Genomic DNA, 6805 nt, shown 5'->3' on the forward strand with positions numbered 1-6805 from the left:
TGAGTTTGGCATTACTAATTTCTCAGTCTCAAGGAGTCGTTCTGTGAGAGACAAGTTTCTAAAATGTATCTGAAGACAGTAACGAGAAATTACAAGGAACTAATTTGTATTCAGAACATATTCTAAAGAAGGCATAATTACAAAGATGGTGTTCAGAAGGTTAATAAAATAAAGTTGTGCTTTGTTTCAACATAATATTTGCTTTTGGGATTTCAAAGAAAATAAAGAAATCCACAAAATCTCAGTCAGAGAAAATCTCCCAAGCACAGTTATTATTTAGTATCAGAAGGGTACAACAATTTCTCTTCATAAAAATCCAAGTTGAAATATCCAAAGCTTCAGGTAAAATAAAAATGAATTTGATACGAACGAAATAAATTCTGTGCGGATTCACATATGCAAATCACTGGATTTGAGGCCGGAGGATGAGTTACATCAATCGAAAAGTTAGTGGTTAGTCTAATAACAGTACTGAATTTCATAAAAAATTCTGTTGATTCCCTTCAGTTAAAGCTAATTATTTGCTCTTCCTTGTCTGATAAAAAATAATAGATTAAAAAAAAAATTTAATAGGAAAGAATGTATAAAGCATATCATATCAGACATCACCCCGTTGAGAGAGAGAGAGAGAGAGAGAGAGAGAGAGAGAGAGAGAGAGAGAGAGAGAGAGAGATTATATTTACCATAGGAAGTTAAATATAAGGCCCGGTACACCCAGGTATTATGCAATTTTGAGAGAGAGAAAGAGAGAAAGAGAGAGAGAGAGAGAGATTTCCGATCCGTGATAGTTACCGGGAAAGGAGGAAATTAGTCTTCTCCTACGGTGCGCTTTAATTGAAAATGAAAATACGCCAGACTCATTCCTCCTTTTACCTTAAAAGTTATATCTCTTCATAAAGGATCTTATTATCGGTGGTAAAGCAACCACGAGATGTTATCTCTGGATAGATTAATGAAATTCAGCTTTGGGAGAGAGACTGATTCTCTGAGGGTCAAAGTATAATAGATTAAAGGAACTTGGGAGTTTTGCATAAGGGAAACACCTCTTAGCTAAAGGCGAATGCAATCTGATTTTCTCTGAAAAGGTCTTCACTGGTTTTATCATATATATTAAGGTCAGTGTAATCACACTTCTTGTGACTTTTGTCATAAATTCCTATGCGTTCTTCAATCTGCAGTCATGTCAAAGTGTTCAGACATCCACATCGAACTGATCTTACATTCAAACAGGTTTGTTGAGTCCTAGTTTAACCACATGTGACCATTCATTAATGTGTACTCGCCACAGCATTTCCCATTGACGAAGATTGATTCATTGGCACAGCAGTCAACCCACAATGCCAGACGAGGAACACTTCAGTTTTGGCAGAAAGAAAAAAGAAAGCAATTTCCTGCAGTGATAATGTTTATGAGCTTACATAAGTTCCTCACGAGTAAAAGTCAATACCTTAAACGCTGCCAAAATCTTTAAATGAAACTCACTGATCTTTTTAGAAAAAAATCGTCTACACAAGCAATGTTTATTTAATGAACCAGAGAAGGCTGCGTTGGTTTGTGTAAGAAGTCTTCTGACAAAGCCTCACGAAAGATGAAGACTGCGAGCAAAAAAAATGCGAAACAGTTTGGTGGTGAAAATGGGTACATTTCTCTCTTCTTCTCTCTCAATCTCTCTCTCCGTCTCCTTCTCCACTCCATTACCCCTCCTCTCTCTCTCTCCTTCCTCTCTCTCCCTCTGGCCATTAATCGATACCAAAAATAATAAAAGTTCATCATAGAGGATTCTACAACGTAATGCAACCGCGTACCAAGACGTTGTACGAATGGAGACGAAGGAATTGCATTCTTAAGACTATTTTCTATACTCTGCTTCACACTTTTGTCCCTTATATGTGTTTGTTGCTCAAGGCATTCATTCTTAAGATTTCTGTTCTCTGATCGTACACTTTTGTTTTTATACTTGCTGCTCATTTCCGTTCTTTTCATGTTTATTATTGTTCGCGGTTTGTGTCTTTATACCTTAAATGGGGAAGAAGATTATGAAAAGTGATTGGAACTCAAAATGGTTTTCAAAGCCATTTTCATTTTTCTGCGTTCTTAAGGTTAAGGTGAAATTTTATGCTTGTTTTTGTGATGTGTCGTATAAGTTCTTGCATGTAAGTCTCTCAGCATTTCTTCTATACTATTAAACTGCCTTATGATAAAGCAAATGTACTCGAAAAACGATAAGATATAAATTTACAGCCAGAATTGAAGTGGTGGATTAACTTCCATTAAAAAAAAAAAACTTTAAAACTTCCGTCTTATCTTACCCAGGCAAAGCAAACGAGTCGAAAAGTAAAAAGTTCAAACGCCTCTAATCTCTAATAACTGCGAGAAAAAAACTGTTTATCGAGAACACATCGTTTAATATGACCTAAAAAAACGAAAGAATAAAAAATATTAGTTGCTTTAAAGTTCGGCCAAGTAAAACCATAATACTGAGCATTCAAATACACATTATAAAAGACGACTATGTTGAGTTAGTGCGAAGATAAATATAAGAAAAAGCTTAACGACATAAATTCAGCGTGGCCATTTCATCGCCTACCACGTGATGCATATATTCATGCAAGAGTCCATCATCTATTCTAAAAGTCTACGGATAATGGGATGAACGGGTGTCGCCATCTATCTTTGGAGAGTACACATATATATTCGAGTAAAAGTCTCTCTTCATATGCAGTATGACAGGTCTCTCTCTCTCTCTCTCTCTCTCTCTCTCTCTCTCTCTCTCTCTCTCTCGTCCCTCCTGGCAGAATTCCCCTCTGTTTCATTCCCCCTCGGAATGAACAGGAATGCATCCGGGGTCTTGGTTATGGGAGCTTTCAGAGAATTAATATATTGCAACTGATGTACAGACAGCCAATATATCTTCCTTTATATTGTGCGACGGATAACATACCTTTTCTCTATATTCATCAAAGAAACGCTTAATTGGTTGCAAATGTACAGTGGAGGTATTTTAGTAACATTTAAAACAAGGCAGCTGGGAAATACAAAACTTGACGATAAAAATTCCTTATATAAAAACAGTTCTTAATTATTAAATGTGGAATACAGATTTTCTGAATACTAAAACATCTATTAGCTTTAGACACAAGACAGACTTCCATTTACCGAGAGGTTTTGCCTTCTAAGAGACTTACAAGTATACATTTCCAAATATACATCACTGCCAATTGGGCATATGGATATATGTAAAGATGCTGTATTTCCTGTATACATACAAAGCAGTAACAGAACACAACACGGATATAGATGATGAAGCTAAAGGAAATCGTATGTCAAAATCACCTTCCTTGTTTTAATAGTTTCCTTACGCTCTATTGCTAGCCATTTTCCAACATCTCTCTCTCTCTCTCTCTCTCTCTCTCTCTCTTCCGTCTCTCTCTAAATCCTTCTCTTATCTTAACTATACCAAAAAAAGAAGTTCTCCCACTTTTCTTAAAAACAAATGTTTGTCATTTTTCTTCACACGAGCAGTCCTTCGGGGGGGGGCGTTGATATTTAATTTGAATCATTTTGAAGAAAGTACGCTTTTACAAAGCGAATATTCTGCGTCAGGTCGCTCGGAACTTACTGAAAATGCCTTCTAAATTTATTCATATGATCGTAACTGACAGAGTAAGATCATATTTCAAAATTGTATTGAGTTCACTTCAGTAAGATTATTTACAGTTTTGTATTCATAAAGAATATTCATTGTCGAAAAGTGAGACTAAGAATGGCTGTAAAAGGAATTTAGATCTGTAATATTTGCATTGGCAGTCAGACGATAAACAAATTTGAAACATTGCAAAACATTGAAAATGAGATGAACATGAGTGGGACGTTTATATGCAGCAATGCTTTCCCAGTGAAAGAATTACATAAAAATGTTAAAACTGAAAAATGATGAATGCGAACAAACGTTATCTGCTGGATTTTTTTTTTCTTGGATTATCTGCAGAGGTGAATTCATTGCATTGTGGAATTGTAATATACAAAGGTCGTTGTTTAGATTCTAGTACATTTGCACGACGATATATATAATATATATAGATATATATATATATATATATATATATATATAGTACTATATATGTAGATATATATATAATATATATATATAGTATATATATATATATATATATAATATATATATATATATATATATATATATATATATCTATATATATATATATATATATATATATATATATATATATATATAATATATATATATATATATATATATATAATATATATATATATATTATCTTATGTATATGGTTAGATTTTAGAGTTAGTGCAGTGGACATATATTCGAGTTTTTTCTTCTTAGAATGATGTTCCAAAGTACAGAAATCCGCGGTATGGTACCCAGTTTCCTCAAGGTTAGAAAAGGAACTGCGGTGTCATTCTTGCTCTGAGCTGCAAATGTTCCTGCTTATAAATGAAAGCGTGGATTCCATCCTGTGGGAGTTTGTAAGACATCCGGTAGGTAGGACTAGCTATGTAAAAATCATAGAACTACTACAATGTATCTTTTCGTTAGATAGATTTCATGGTCAGTAAAGAATTGAGGGGTTTTGGTGACAATTTGGTGAAATTTCTTATCATAGATTAAAATTATTATATTTAAAAAAGGATTTCCTCGAATCTGTATAACGTTCAGTAATAAAAAAAATCTTGTTAAAACCATTATATAATCTTTGAAAATCATTATATAATTTTAAAAATTGGAAATATAAAAGCAATACAATACCACAGTAATTAGACAACCTTTTGTGTTTTACTTGACTGCCTTATCCTTGATAATTCAAAGCTGGGTGAAAAGAAGACAATTTAATGCTAATATCTTTACTATTTTATTTCGTCCTTTTTACCTTTTTTACACCTAACAAAACTACAGTTGCGTTCGAAATCAGTTAAACGAAGAACGCTCTCTCTCTCTCTCTCTCTCTCTCTCTCTCTTCTCTCTCTCTCTCTCTCTGAATTACGTCGTGCATTTCTCGTGCGAAATGAGTAATGCAAATGCTAATCTGGATTGACCTTAAAATTCTTAATTCCCTCATCTGCAATCATCAAATACACCAAATTGCAGCCATATAGCCTCAGTGGTTTTGATTTTATTTAAAGTTAAAGGTAGCCATAATCGTGCGTCTGGCAGCGATAGAGGTCACTGTGGAAGACCAAGTTGCCGTATAGGAGATGATACGATCAAGTTACCTAAGAGATGAGAAGGTTAAGTTGCTCTTAGAAACGGGAATACTAAGCCTCTCCAAAGAGAGATAGAAGATTTCATGCAACACTCGCAATGTGGAAAATAGGATAATACTGCTGTGTGGCATACATCTTAGTGCAACTCTGAAGTGCCTTCCAGTTTTTACCTTTGATCCATGTACTTGATTCAATTAATTTTATGAATCTCATGGTAATGCTGTTCAACCGCTCCAACGCCTCCGTTTACTGTCTTCAGTGTTGAATCGTTGAAAGTGCGGATGGGACGTTTTATAGGTCTGTATTAAACTGCAGAGAGAGAGAGAGAGAGAGAGAGAGAGAGAGAGAGAGAGAGAGATATCTACTTTCTGATCGAGTTAGCAGATACATTTACGAACGGCAAATAAACCAGGGGATACTTGACTTGAAAGTGTTTCTCACGAAAGCAAATGAACAATTGATATTTTCTCACGAAAACAAATGGACAATTGATATTTTTTTTACGAATACAAATGGACAATTGACATTTTTTCAAGAAAACAAATGTCAATTTGTACAATCTGTACGTTCTTCTGGGGTATATATTCATTTCAAATATGATGCCATTTTTGGGCATTAGTCATAGATGGCTTTTTTATATGGGCCTCAACTGCCCTCAATCACAATTTCATTATTTCGTATGGACGTTATGTTGTTAAATACGCAGGAAAATGAAATAAGCTTTCGAAAGATTTTAGGCAATGATTACAATAATGGCTAATTTTGGAGAGTAATTTTGTAATACCGTGTATACACAGACAATAAGATGCTGATAGACCAGATTAGCTCGCCGTTTTTATATACATATTATATATATATATATATATATATATATATATATATATATATATATATACATATACACTATATATATATATATATATATTTATCACATACATATATATAAATAATACATATATATATATATATATATATATATATATATATATATATATATATATATAGAGAGAGAGAGAAGAGAGAGAGAGAGAGAGAGAGAGAGAAATGTATGGCTCCTCGCTGATAACGACGTGATTATATAAACACTTAAGGAGATTATGTCGGCTATGGATAACCATATCTGAAAAAAAAAATGTTCGTGAAATTGACTGGGTCAGGACCAGCCTAAGCTGACGTTTTCGATCACTCGATGGTCACGATAAGGGCGTTATGACCCCCATTATTATAAAACTATTCCATAATTCTGCACGAGCTTCTTTTTATGAGTTGCGTCGTTTGAAAAAAGTGTGAGGGAGAGAGAGAGAGAGAGAGAGAGAGAGAGAGAGAGAGAGAGAGAGAGAGAGAGAGAGAGAGAGAGAGAGAGAAATTCTATGTAACTTACAATATTAACATTTGGATGTTAATACTTTAAAGCCCCTTGAACTGTATGACAAGTCACCTGTATTACGTTTCTCTGCTCTACATAAAAAGAAGTGGAATAAATTATCAGCAGTCTTTGGTACTGAGTAAACTTATATTTCACTTGAATTTGAAGTTGAAGTAGAGAAATATTATCGTAAGAAAC

This window comes from Macrobrachium nipponense, chromosome 6 (genome assembly GCF_015104395.2).
Source record: "Macrobrachium nipponense isolate FS-2020 chromosome 6, ASM1510439v2, whole genome shotgun sequence".
Classification (NCBI taxonomy): Eukaryota; Metazoa; Arthropoda; class Malacostraca; order Decapoda; family Palaemonidae; genus Macrobrachium; species Macrobrachium nipponense.